General features: G+C 40.2%; 1 pseudogene; it reads left to right on the forward strand.

Annotated features, from left to right (window-relative positions):
* Positions 1 to 2,766: 2,766 nt before the first annotated feature.
* Positions 2,767 to 3,981, forward strand: LOC143596300 (delta(12) fatty acid desaturase DES8.11 pseudogene; annotated as a pseudogene).
* Positions 3,982 to 14,686: the final 10,705 nt, after the last annotated feature.

A 14,686-nucleotide genomic window follows, 5' to 3' on the forward strand; every position in this document is an offset into this window, starting at 1 on the left:
GGTCCATTTACTAACTCAAGACGTGAGTAATTACAACCAAAAATTTAAGCATCAGCATTGATCACATTTTGATTAGGCTCTGTTTGATGATCATAATATTATCATGCATGTCTGTAATAAAGTTTCGATTAATAATAAATAAGTTTTTTTAAGTTTTACGAATGGTCAAGTTTAACCCGGTTACCGGATCATTTATTTATTCGGTTAATGGGTAAATTTAACCCGTTTAAGTTTTAGTATTTACTCAAATTTAGTCAATAAACATGATCAATTTTCATTTTTTAACGGTCAAATTTAACCCATAAACGGCATCACAAGTTGTGATCACAAGGCAGTTTTATTCTTATGTCCCTCTCCTTTTTTTTTGGTCTCGAATTAGTAATTGTCGTGAAGTAAATTTTTTTGATTGTACTTGATTTAATCATATGAAATACGTATGGTAAGTCATTACCTGAATTTTTTTGATTGTACTTATTTAAATAAATTTATTTATTCCAACCTGTGTGCTACACGGGTAACTAACCTAGTGAATGAATATATATAAGTCCTAGATAATGGATCTCACAACTTATTCAGACCAATTCGTGTTGTTAGTTAGCGGAAATCACTAACAACACTTGGAACTCGTATCTTAGTTTGCAAACACACAAAGAGAGAAAAAAATCAAGTTTTGTAAGAAATTATTAGGAGAAATGGGTGAAAGTGACCCTTTTATAGGGTCCTTATTTCTTCTAGTTTTTCATTTCATGGCCCAAGTGGGCTTACCCAATGACCTTTTACCGTACAAAATAAACGTATTGAGTACGTAATAAACCGACTATAAGCAAACTGAAAGACATACACAATCCTAATAATAATATAGAATATTAGCCCTACACTTATATATGTGTCTTCATCAATTAGACCATACATAGTGGTAAAGTTTTGAAGGTGAAAACGAACCCAAAACGTATCGGGCACACCGCCCCTAGATGCGTTTTGGCTCTCGTTGGATATACAGCGGTGGGGTGGGGTGACTTGGACAATCAGGTTTTTTCTTTCATATTTATATTTTTATTAATATAAAAAATATAATAATTATGTAACAACTGAAAGGTTTTATGAGGCATTTTACCACTACGTCATTTTTTTTAAACTAGCCTTCTTAAATTTTGTAACATTTAGTTTGTAAAAGCCCATTATCCCCATTGATTTAATTATTGAATGGTACTAACAATTTCCAGTTAAAAGTTTTGTTTAAAATTACAATTTCCAATTTCTTTTATTAATAGTTTAAATACATGCTGGCAAAGTATTTAGTCGAGAATTCAATATTTAATTCTTATCTAGTTTTGTTTCTCAACGTGTAAATTTAATTCTTATTTGATTGACTAGTTTAAAATTTTGACTATTCTTAGCTATAATGAAAGGCACTCTGTTAACTAGGTGGTCCCATCAAGGATCCAATTGCATAACAGCTTTGTGTAGATTGTGTCTAGGGCGCAAACGGGTCGAGTCCAGCCCGGACTCGACTAGGCTCGAGCTCGGCTCGTTTAAATTACACAGAGCTTGAGCTCGAGCTCGGCTAGTTTAGAGCTCTATTTTCAAAGCTCGAGTTTGGCTCGTGAGTAGATTCTCAAGCTCGAGTTCAACCCAGGCTCGACTCGTTTACTATTTATCAATCATTTTTTTATATAATTATGATTATTTTTATTTATTTTGTTTCTATTAATAATTTAATGTATAAAAAACGTATATTATTTAGTTATTTTTATTTATTTTTTCATAGCATTATATATATTAATTAATAATTATTAAATATATGTTTTAAAAAATTATATAAATGACAAGCACGTTTAGGCTCGCGTGCCGGATCGAGCTCGATACGTGAAGCTTAGGCTCGGGCTCGATTATTAAACGAGTTTACTTTTAGGCTCGAGCTTGGGCTCAATTAAGCTCGGCTCGATCGAACTTTTTAACGAGCCGATCTCGAATAGCTCACGAGCAGCTCGGCTCTTTTGCACCCCTAATTGCGTCCTAAAATAGATTGTCTAGACAAAGTTACCGGTAAACATGTACTTAAATGTCCATGAATTGAAAAAGTGAAAGTGTTTAAATTAATTATAATAAATTGTTTTATGTTATTTTATCATTATTTTCTGTTTATGTGACCTAGCTCATTTATCATCCGGCCATTCATTTGCCTTCCTAGTGAAAATTTCTGAACTCGTCACCGCTATATGTATTTGTTCGACCCACTAAGAATAATTGTGCATCCAACCCGTTACAAACGTGTGTTCAAGTTCGTAGGTTTAATTCATGCATAATGGAGTGCCAAACCCAACATATATGATATTGTAGACTAAAGTATTAAAACACATTAATGTAAGATAAACACAACTAAAAATAATGTTTCTACTAACACATTTAATAAATAATTAATATGTAATTTTAACATCCATTATAATTTTATTATTTTCATTTGTATGAGTATCTATGTATATATATTGATCAAACAATTTGTCCTATTTAATTTGACTCAACCGAAAAGAATCAAAAGTCCAAGTGATTTCTACAAAAAGACAGAAACCAAGTAGTTGCTTGGAACAATTAAAAATATGCTTGATAAGTTAGGGAAAGACTAAGAAATTTCACAGCCTCCAAACGTGAGTGATATTAAGTGTATTCGTTGGAACAAGATATTCATTTGAGCCGTCGGCTTTGACTACTTATCACTATAAATATCAGACATGTCGAACACTAGTCACCAGGCAAAGAGAACAGAAACACACATTCTCATCAAGGCCATTCTTCCTTGAGGTTTATGTTGTATTACTAAATATATATCTGCAGAAATATGGGAGCAGGTGGCCGGATGTCGGATTCATCTGATCTGGTGAAAGATGTGCTACAACGCGTCCCGATTGACCCACCATTCTCGTTGAGTGATCTCAAAAAAGCAATTCCAGCCCATTGCTTCGAGCGATCAGCCATCCGCTCATCATACTATGCTGTTCATGATCTTATTATTACCTACGCCTTTTACTTCCTAGCAAACACTTACATTCCCCTTCTTCCCGCTCCTTTAGCTTACTTAGCATGGCCCGTTTACTGGTTTTGCCAAGCTAGCATCCTGACGGGCTTGTGGGTTATTGGTCATGAATGCGGTCACCACGCGTTTAGCGAACACCAGTGGGTTGATGACACTGTTGGATTCATCCTCCATTCTGCTCTCTTTACCCCTTATTTCTCGTGGAAGTACAGCCATCGGAGCCACCATGCCAACACAAACTCACTTGATAATGATGAAGTTTACATCCCTAAACGTAAGTCCAAAGTCATGATTTATTCGAAAGTTCTTAACAACCCACCCGGTCGAGTGTTCACTTTGGTATTCAGGTTGACCCTAGGGTTTCCTTTGTACCTCCTAACTAACGTTTCTGGGAAGAAATACCCAAGATTTGCTAACCACTTTGATCCATTAAGCCCCATTTTCACCGAGCGTGAAAGAATTCAGGTTCTGCTATCGGATCTTGGTATTCTTGCAGTTCTTTATGCTGTTCAGCAGCTTGTAGCAGCGAAAGGGTTCACTTGGGTTATGTGCATGTATCTAGTTCCTGTACTGGGCGTGCATGCTTTTTTCGTTTTGATCACTTATTTGCACCACACCCATCTGTCCTTGCCACATTATGACTCCACCGAGTGGAACTGGATCAAAGGAGCATTATCCACAATCGATAGAGATTTTGGACTTCTAAACAGGGTGTTCCATGACGTTACACACACTCATGTATTGCATCATCTCATCTCATATATTCCACACTATCACGCAAAGGAAGCAAGGGACGCAATCAAACCGGTTTTGGGTGACTACTATAAGATCGACAGGACTCCAATCTTTAAAGCAATGTGGAGAGAGGCTAAGGAATGCATGTACATTGAGCCTGATGAAGATAGCAAGCACAGTGGTGTATACTGGTATCATAAGTTGTGATCACAAGGCACATGGCAATTTAATTTTATTTTATTCTTATGTTGCTATCCTTTATCTTGAATTAGTAAGTTATCTGGAATGAAGTTTCCCAGTTGTACTTATCACTTCCATTTTGAAAATTTGATGGATAAATGTTCAATATTCTATGTATAATAAAGTTCAGTTTTCCTCATTGGTTTCGATTTGTGTCTTTAATACTCAAATAATAAGATATCAACGACATGTTCAACTTTAATATGTTTTTATCATTGTTAATATGTCCGTTTATAATATCTTGATCGAGTTATAAGGTCCATTTACTAACTCAAGACGTGAGTAATTACAACCAAAAATTTAAGCATCAGCATTGATCACATTTTGATTAGGCTCTGTTTGATGATCATAATATTATCATGCATGTCTGTAATAAAGTTTCGATTAATAATAAATAAGTTTTTTTAAGTTTTACGAATGGTCAAGTTTAACCCGGTTACCGGATCATTTATTTATTCGGTTAATGGGTAAATTTAACCCGTTTAAGTTTTAGTATTTACTCAAATTTAGTCAATAAACATGATCAATTTTCATTTTTTAACGGTCAAATTTAACCCATAAACGGCATCACAAGTTGTGATCACAAGGCAGTTTTATTCTTATGTCCCTCTCCTTTTTTTTTGGTCTCGAATTAGTAATTGTCGTGAAGTGAATTTTTTTGATTGCACTTGATTTAATCATATGAAATACGTATGGTAAGTCATTACCTGAATTTTTTTGATTGTACTTATTTAAATAAATTTATTTATTCCAACCTGTGTGCTACACGGGTAACAAACCTAGTGAATGAATATATATAAGTTCTAGATAATGGATCTCACAACTTATTCAGACCAATTCGTGTTGTTAGTTAGCGGAAATCACTAACAACACTTGGAACTCGTATCTTAGTTTGCAAACACACAAAGAGAGAAAAAAATCAAGTTTTGTAAGAAATTATTAGGAGAAATGGGTGAAAGTGACCCTTTTATAGGGTCCTTATTTCTTCTAGTTTTTCATTTCATGGCCCAAGTGGGCTTACCCAATGACCTTTTACCGTACAAAATAAACGTATTGAGTACGTAATAAACCGACTATAAGCAAACTGAAAGACATACACAATCCTAATAATAATATAGAATATTAGCCCTACACTTATATATGTGTCTTCATCAATTAGACCATACATAGTGGTAAAGTTTTGAAGGTGAAAACGAACCCAAAACGTATCGGACACACCGCCCCTAGATGCGTTTTGGCTCTCGTTGGATATACAGCGGTGGGGTGGGGTGACTAGTGAATTTTTTTGATTGTACTTATTTAAATAACACTATTAATTGAAAACCAATGGACAATTTTCATTCAGAAAACCTTAAAAAAATTCCAAGTTTTCTATCATTGGATGTCCTTGTCCTTAGTAGATAGCCTGAGACCTCACCTCCTTATCCATCTAACTCATCCTTGAAAACATACTAGTGAATTCATTATAATAGCATTAGAGTTGGAATCAAATTTGAATATTACTTTTAAAAATCATTTTTCCATGAATATCATACTCCCACAGATAACCATCTCATTTGCCAATGAATATGTACTCATTCAAGTCACAGATCGATAATCAATACGAATAGAACGACTGACTCTCGTTTATAATAATCAGAAAATATAACTCAAAAACTGAAACAACTCTCAAACCCTAACTCGGTTTAACTCTCGATGAACCCTAACTCGGTTGCATCTAGATGAGCTCTAACTCGGTTACATCTCGTTGTCTCTAGATGAACCCTAACTCGGTTGCATCTCACACTCCACAATCTATAATGTCTAACCTACCTTGGTTTATATATACTAACCTAACTTGTTAGCCAAGAGATTATCTATTATAATTACAATACAATTAGGAAACATAACCAACTATGATCAGCTTGTCAACATTGGTCCATCAAGTTCACCGACTTGTGACTTGAAGTCTGAAATTACTTCCAACACTCATCAAACTTATCAACCACACAGATTAAAAGCAACAACTACCTAAAACAAGTTATCATCATTTAGCAACCCCTAGTGTTCTTTACCGTTTGTTATTCAAAATCATTTTCACATAAGGAAACTTCTCTTTTACGTCTTTCATAAATCTTCATCTCATTTTTATAGGTTTCCATCATGTGCATCTTTTCCGATTCCCATCACCCTTCATACTCGACACATCCACGCAATCCGGCCCAATTAATGCATGACTGTTTTGCTCGATTGTGATGTGTTGTAAAACAAACGTATTCTCCGCACTCTTTATCCATGTTTTTATATTATATTTTATGTGTTTTTACTTGTTTTATATAGCTTTTACATATTAATCTATATCTTGTAGGCTATGGGTGAAAGATTGAAGAAACCAAGCTTCTTGAGCAGTTTACAAGCCTTATACGCATGAGATTTCATGAAACAACTCAAGGACCGGCCCGATTACATGTTAGACAAGCCCAAGTTTTATACCAATTATAATATAAAAAAAAAATAAAACCCTAAGGTGAAGACCTGGTCCGATCAGAACAGTGAGCAGGAAGAAGAAAGAAAAAAAGCTTTTGGTCGGCTAGGGTTTGAGTGTTTGGCGGCAAGGGAAGGAAGAAGACACAAGAACCAAGCCTCGGGATCGTTCATCATCAATTTACAGCCAAGGAGCAGCCCAAAAACCATCTTATATCCTTTCTTGTTAAACCTTGTTCATCACTTTCATTGTTCTTGATCAATTGTTGAATTGTTTTGCAATTTGCTTTAAGGATTAACTTGTTTATGATTATTTCTGATCATTGAATGCTTGAATTGATTATTGAGATGAATTATATGATGTTTTTATTGAGTATTTGCTGCTGTCCAAAAAGTATGCTAGGCTAAACTTGTCGGTTCTACCTAGGAATGATGATTATTGTTAGTGTTTGATTAGTTTATTGGATTGTTTGATTGATAGACTTTAATTGTTATTATAAAGTTTGATTTAGACTTGAAATAGGTTGTGTTTAGTGGCTGGAAATATTATCAATTTTATTGCTTAAACCCCCTTGCGTTGGTTGATTAATTTTGTGTTGAATGATCGGTGCATTGTTTGATTATAACACAATGTTTGGGGTAGGTACAATCGTAGGGTTTTGTTGCTTGAATTTGTGGTTAAAGAACAGCGGTTAGGCACCGTCTTAGAGACCGAGAGGTGATAAGAAGTAGGGTCGTCTCATTACCTTTGCATGCTAGAATAAGAATTGCGCGAGAGCGAGTTCGTTTCTTGTCCGGTTTAGGTGTTTTGAGCGACTAGTTGATCTATTTGGTTTAAGTTGAATTGTTCCTCTATCCTTGGTTGTGTAGTATTCATTACCATTAGGGTCGAGTGTTGTTGAGACTGAGAGGTGAGTCAACATTAGAACACGTTAGCAATTGTTTCCCGGTTTGGTCGTTTTAACCGATTTTGAGTAGTTAAGGCTTGTTGAGTGGACCAAGAGGTAATCCAGTGAGCTCTAGCGATCCTTAGTCGTGTCATCTTTAGGGACTGGTGTCTTGATTTCATTCAATCCATTAGCTTGTTAGGCCTATAGTTTGATTCAGACCTAGGTAGACGTTTTTCTCCATCCAAAGTCAACACAGTTAGTTTGTCGTTAAGTTTTCTATTTTTGGTAACTTTTGTTAGTCAGTCTAGTTAGCCCAGTTAAGTCATTAAAAATCAATTAAATATTATTATTAGGTAGGTCTTGTCTAGGGTTAGTGATCGTTAGCGTCCTTACGTGTCTATGTGTTCGATACTTGGACTTCCTAGGTCTATACTACTTGCGATCGGTACACTTGCCGGTTGTGTGTGGTTTTAGGATTTTCGTTTTACATTTAAAGCTTAGTTGTGAGGGTCATTGTTATAGGGTTATCCGACGCACATCAAGTTTTTGGCTCCGTTGCCGGGGACACGGTTTTAGGCGTTTTGAGAGCGATCCGAGTTAGGACTTACCTTGTGTGCTACTTGTAATTATTTTTGTTTTGTTTATTTGTTAGGATAGTTTTGGCTTCTTTTATTGAGTTGTATAATTGTATGCGACATACTCGATCTCGTGGACCACCCGACACTGAATCATTTCCCGAGCCTGAGAGAGAGTTTCGTGAGAGACGTTGCACCGTTTCACCATCATCTACTTCATCATCCGTTGGTAGTTTATCCTCTTCTCCTACGTTTTCCGACTTCGACGATAGGGATAGGATCATGGGCGACAATCCACCATCGAGGAGGACAGTTGCAGACCGGGCCCGACCGGCCAATGCTGGCGCGAGATCCAGCATCGCACCACCCGCCATTGGAGTTAACGCGAACTGGCAGATTCCGTCGAACATTCTGAATACCATTTCTCATTCTGCTCAGTTACACGGGTTACTTCACGAAAACCTGCATCATCATTTCACTCGCATCGCGCGTATCTGCGACACCTTCTATCTTGTCGGCATATCCAAAGACACCGTGAAACTCCGCGCTTTTCCGTTCTCGCTCATCGATAAAGCGAGTCTGTGGCTCAAGTCCCTCCCACAGGGCTCTATAGCTACTTGGGCTGCCATGCGGACCCAATTTCTTGAGAAATACGATCCTCCGGCTAGGGCCGCTCGTCTGCGTAATCAGATTCATTCTTTTCAGATGGAGGACACCGAGAGTTTCTACGAGGCATGGGAGCATTTTAAGAATCTGTTAGCGTTGTGCCCGAACCACCGCTTGCAAGATTGGGCGGTTGTCGAGAAGTTCTACAATGGAGTGTCGTACGTGATGCAAAACATGCTTGACACGGCGGCGGGAGGAAATTTGCTAACGACGAAGGACCCGGATGAATGCATCGCTTTGTTTAATAGGTTAGCTATGAGTGGATACCAGCGACCACCCGCAAAGGGTGGCAAGACCGTCGATTCTATTTCATGCGGCATGCATTCGGTGGACACGACCACCGCACTCACGGCACAGGTAGAGGCGTTAGCGCAGATTGTGAAGGACTTGCAGACGAAGAGCAAGCTGTGCGAGATATGCAGAGGAGGGCATGATACTGTTCAGTGCCAAGTCAGTTCGCAGGAGGAGGCCATAGACTTTATAGGAAATCCAAACCGAAATCAAAATTCTTTCAATTCTTATAATTCGGGATGGAGAGGCAACCAACATTCCAACTGGAGGGGCGGTAATCAGTCCGGTTTTCAGCAGCGTCAGAGTTTATTCCAGGATGCCGGTGAGGGAGCGAGCAGTGGGGAGAAGAAGCCCACTTTGGAGGACATCATGGCGCATTAGACGCAGATGTTATCACAGCTTATGACGCGAGAGGATTCCTGACATATGGAGACTCAGGAGAAGTTTCGGGAGCACGAGCGGCAGATGGGAGAGATAGCTAGTCGGTTCAACGAGAGGCCGCAGGGTACGCTACCGAATAACACCGGGCAAAACCCGAAGGGATTCGCGAAAGCTGTGACAATGAGGAGCGGTGCAGGGGCACGAGATGAGCCCGTGATTCAGGAGAGGTCTAGATGGAGAATAGTCGAGGAGCCTGCAGTTGTTGATACAGAGGAGCAGGTGGATTAGGAGATTCAGATGGAGTCTCCGCCGGCCTAGGTGCATTAGAGGAGCAGCCCAGGGAGTTCAGCACAGGCCGAGAGACAGCAGCTACCGAGCGAGCCGCCGAGAGTCTACAAACCTAGAGTACCATACCCCGGGAGACTCCGTAGAGATAGAGATGAGGAGCAGAACTCCAAATTCCTTGATCTTTTGAATCAGCTTCACCTTAATATTCCATTCCTTGAGGCACTGACTCAGATGCCGAAACACGCGAAGTTCCTTAAGGATATTCTTTCGAATAAGTAGAAGTTGGCTGAGGTAGCTTCCATCCCTTTGAGTGCTCGTTGTTCTACTGTCTTACAGAGGAAGTTACCAGAGAAGATGGCCGATCCAGGGAGTTTCACGATTCCCTGCATCTTGAGTGATGATACGGTTATTCATGCGCTGACTGATCTTGGTGCCAGCATTAATCTCATGCCGTATTCTGTGTATCGCAAGCTGGGCTTAGGCGAACTGAGGCCTACCAGGATGAGTATCCAGCTTGCTGATCATTCTGTTAAATACCCTTGAGGGGTGGTCGAGAACTTGCTTGTTCGTGTCGACAAGTTCATCTTCCCGGTGGACTTTGTCATTCTGGACATGAACGACGATGATAGTGTACCGCTTATTATTGGCCGACCATTCCTTGCCACTGCACAGGCGTTGATCGACGTCTGCGAGGTTAAGTTGATTTTGGGAGTTGGGGATGAGAACATCACCTTTGACGTTCGATAGTCACTTAAACACCCCAAGGCTGCTGATGACTCCTTGTACTTTATTGATACCATCATGGAGCATGTTGGGGAGTTTTTCAGCGAGATGTGTGGAGGATCTGCCTCCGACACTCAGATTCTCGATAGGTACATTCCGGAGATTGAAATGGTTGCCATGACCTATCAGTCAACGGAAGAGGACACCGAGTCACATACCCTTGAGTCTGAAGTGTCTGCTGGGATCGTACGAGACGATCTAATGGATCGACCTTCTGTTGAGAGCCTCCCTCCTTCCTTAGAGCTTAAGGATTTGCCCGCCCATTTGGATTATGTGTTTTTGGATGAGGAGAGGAAGTTTCCGGTTATTATTGCATCTGCTTTGACGGAGGTCGAGAGAGAGAGATTGTTGAGGGTGCTTCGAGAGCACAAGGAGGCCATTGCATTGAAGATTATTGACATTAAGGGTATCAACCCTTCATTTTGCACGCATAAAATCCTCATGGAGGATAATTTTAGGATTGTCATTTAGCTGAAGCGGCGGCGTAATCCGAAGATGCAGGAGGTCGTGAAGAAGGAGATTATCAAACTCCTTGACGCAGGGATCATCTTCCCCATTTCTGATAGTTCGTGGGTTAGTCCAGTCCAAGTGGTTCCTAAAAAGGGTGGCATGACTGTCGTCACCAATGAGAGGAACGAGCACATTCCCACTAGGACTGTGACTGGTTGGAGAGTCTGCATTGATTACCGCAGACTGAATGATGCCATAAGGAAAGACCACTTTCCTTTACCTTTCATCGATCAGATATTGGAGCGTTTGGCAGGTCAGCAGTACTAATGCTTCTTGGATGTTTTCTTCGGGTACTTTCAGATTCCGATTGCTCCCGATGACCTGGAGAAAACCACGTTTACTTGCCCATACGGCACGTTTGCCTATAGACGTATGCTGTTCGGACTGTGTAACGCTCCAGCCACATTTCAGAGGTGCATGGTGGCTATATTTCATGACATGATCGAAGACTCCATGGAGATGTTCATGGATGATTTTTCTGTGTTTGGGAGCTCTTTCGATCAGTGTCTCTCCAACCTTGAGAGGATGTTGGCCTGATGCGTTGACCCCAACCTAGTCCTTAACTGGGAGAAGTGTCACTTCATGGTACGTGAGGGCATTGTTTTGGGCATCGTATTTCAAGTGCGGGAATAGAGGTCGACCGAGCGAAGGTCAAGACCATTTCTAATCTTCCCCCACCCACTTCTGTGAGATCCGTCCGGAGTTTCTTGGGTCACGCTGGGTTCTACCGTCGGTTCATCAAAGATTTTTCTAAGATTGCGAGACCCATGACCAAACTTTTGGAGAAGGATGCCCCATTTTTGTTTTCTGAGCAGTGTATCGAGGAGTTTGATCTTTTAAAAGACAAACTCGTTAACGCCCCGATCATGATTGCTCCCGACTGGTCGCTTCCCTTTGAGTTGATGTGTGATGCGAGCGACTTCGCAATAGGAGCGGTTCTTGGATAGCGGAAGGATAAACACTTCCATCCGATTTACTATGCTAGTTGGACCTTGAATGGTGCGCAGGAGAGTTACACCACCACCGAGAAAGAGCTTTTAGCTGTTGTGTTTGCATTCGATAAATTCAGGTCCTATCTTGATTTGTCCAAGACGATTGTGTACACGGATCATTCTGCCATTCGCTATCTCTTTAGCAAACCGGATGCTAAGCCACGTCTTATCCGATGGATCCTTTTGCTTCAAGAGTTTGATATCGAAATCCGTGATAAAAAGGGGGCCGAGAATGTGGCGGCCGATCATCTTTCACGTCTTGAGGGGGCTGAGTTAGGAGAGCCGGGGGTCAGGATTAATGACCACTTTCCGACAGAGAGTCTCATGTTTGTTTCGGCTTAGGATGAGGGTTTTCCATGGTTCGCTGACTTCGCGAACAATCTTGCGGACGGGTACTACCCGAAGATGTCTTACCAGCAAAAGAAGAAATTCTTTGTTGATGTTAAGTTTTACCTTTGGGACGACCCGTATCTTTTCCGTATAAGTGCTGACCAGTTGATCAGGAGGTGCGTGGACGTTAAGGAGGGATGGCAGATTTTGAGCCATTGCTATGTTGGACCGACAGGAGGTCACCACGGTGCGAGTTTGACAGCGAAAAAGGTATTTGATTGCGGTTTTTATTGGCCTTCGATTTTTAAGGATGCGCACGCGTTTGTGAGGAGTTGTGATAGTTGCCAGCGTGTCGGCAACATTTCGTCGCGAAATGAAATGCCCCAAAATGCCATTCAGGTTTGTGAGGTTTTCGATGTTTGGGGCATTGATTTCATGGGACCGTTTCCATCTTCTCATGGAAATAAGTACATACTCGTGGTGGTTGATTATGTTTCGAAGTGGGTTGAGGCCAAAGCCTTACCCACTAATGATGCCCGAGTTGTACTCTGTTTTCTCAAGAGCCTTTTTGCTCGTTTTGGTGTCCCGAAGGCATTGATCAGTGATAGAGGTACTCATTTTTGCAATGCGTAGATGGAGAAGGCGTTGCGATGCTATGGGGTCACCCATCGGCTTGCAACCGCCTACCACCCACAGACTAGTGGGCAGGTAGAAGTGAGTAACCGGGGGATCAAACGTATTCTTGAGAAAATGGTTGGTTTGAATCGTCGGGATTGGTCCGACAAGTTGGATGATGCGTTGTGGGCCTTCCGTATAGCCTACAAAACTCCAACCGGTTCCACACCGTTTTAGATGATTTATGGGAAGGCCTGCCACCTGCCTGTTGAGTTGGAGCACCGTGCTTCGTGGGCCCTACAGAGGGTCAATTTTGATATGTCTGCCGCTGAGAGCACTCGTTTCCACCAGTTGCACGAGTTAGAGGAGCTGAGAGATCACGCTTACGCGCAGTTATTTAGGTATAAGGAGCGGAGGAAGGAACTGCACGATAGGAAGTTGAAGGGTAACAAGCAGTTCAAGTGTAGGGATTTGGTTTTATTGTATAACTCCCGGTTGAGGTTATTCCCGGGAAAGTTGAGATCCCGATGGTCGGGACCGTTCACGGTCACTGAGGTTTACCCGTATGGCGCTGTCGAGATAGAGGATAAAGGCGGGAAATTTAAGGTGAACAGTCATAGACTGAAGCACTACATTGGCGAGGCGATGGCTGATCAGACTGTCGAGGTATTCTACCTTGACTTGCTCACCGAGACTTAGACGTGCTGGATGCATCACTCGGGACACTACACGAGTTGTAGAGTTTGTATTTATGTATTTGTGTGTGCTATCTGTTTTATATGTTTTTTGTCTTTTTCAGGATATTCCAAAATGAAACCGCTCGTACTCAATCTCCATTCCAGTCGGTCGATTTAAGGGGTGTTCCTTTATTAAAAAATAAAAATAAAATAATAATAATAATAATAATAAATTTATAAAAAAACCAAAAACACAAAAATACGTTTATTTCTTTATGTTTCTGCTTTCCATTGTGTACGCCGCTACATGCGAGCGATTTTGAGCTTTTGCAGGTTATATTATGCGCATGGTAGCTACGATGGCGTCTTGGAACAGGTTCTCCCGAGGTTGCTGCTGCGAATGAAATGCTATACGGTCGCTTGTTTACTACTCAGCTATTGAAGATTCTGCACACAAACCAGGGGAGTAACCCGTTCTTTGTTTTAGTCTTGTATACTATCTTTCTATTTTCTGTTTTATTTTTATTTTATTTTATTTCTTTTCCTTGTTCTCATCGAGGACGATTTCATTCTAAGTGTGGGGATGGGATTTATTTTACTTAGTTGAAGAAAATTTTGAAAAAAAAAAATAAAAATTTTGAAAAAAATAGTCCCTTGAAATTTTTGAAAAAAATAGTCACTTGCTCTATTACTTTTAAAAGAAAAAATATATATATATATGAATAATAATAATAATAAATAGATAAAACCAAGAGTGGTCGGTTAAACTCGGTTATGATCCTGTGTAGTATTTTTTTTCGGGGACAAAAAAGTCTTAAGTGTGGGGATATTTGATGTGTTGTAAAACACACGTATTCTCCGCACTCTTTATCCATGTTTTTATATTATATTTTATGTGTTTTTACTTGTTTTATATAGGTTTTACATATTAATCTATATCTTGTAGGCTATGGGTGAAAGATTGAAGAAACCGAGCTTCTTGAGCAGTTTACGAGCCTTATACGCATGAGATTTCATGAAACAACACAAGGCCCGGCCCGATTACATGTTAGACAAGCCCAAGTTTTTTACCAATTATAATATAAAAAAAAAATAAAACCCTAAGGTGGAGACCTGGTCCGATCGGAACAGTGATCAGGAAGAAGAAAGAAAAAAAGCTTTTTGTCGGCTAGGGTTTGAGTGTTTTGGCGGCTAGGGAAGGAAGAAGACACAAGAACCA

This window comes from Bidens hawaiensis, unplaced genomic scaffold, assembly GCF_021521415.1.
Source record: "Bidens hawaiensis isolate Kalapana, Puna unplaced genomic scaffold, B.hawaiensis_p1.1 tig00046214_1, whole genome shotgun sequence".
Classification (NCBI taxonomy): domain Eukaryota; kingdom Viridiplantae; phylum Streptophyta; class Magnoliopsida; order Asterales; family Asteraceae; genus Bidens; species Bidens hawaiensis.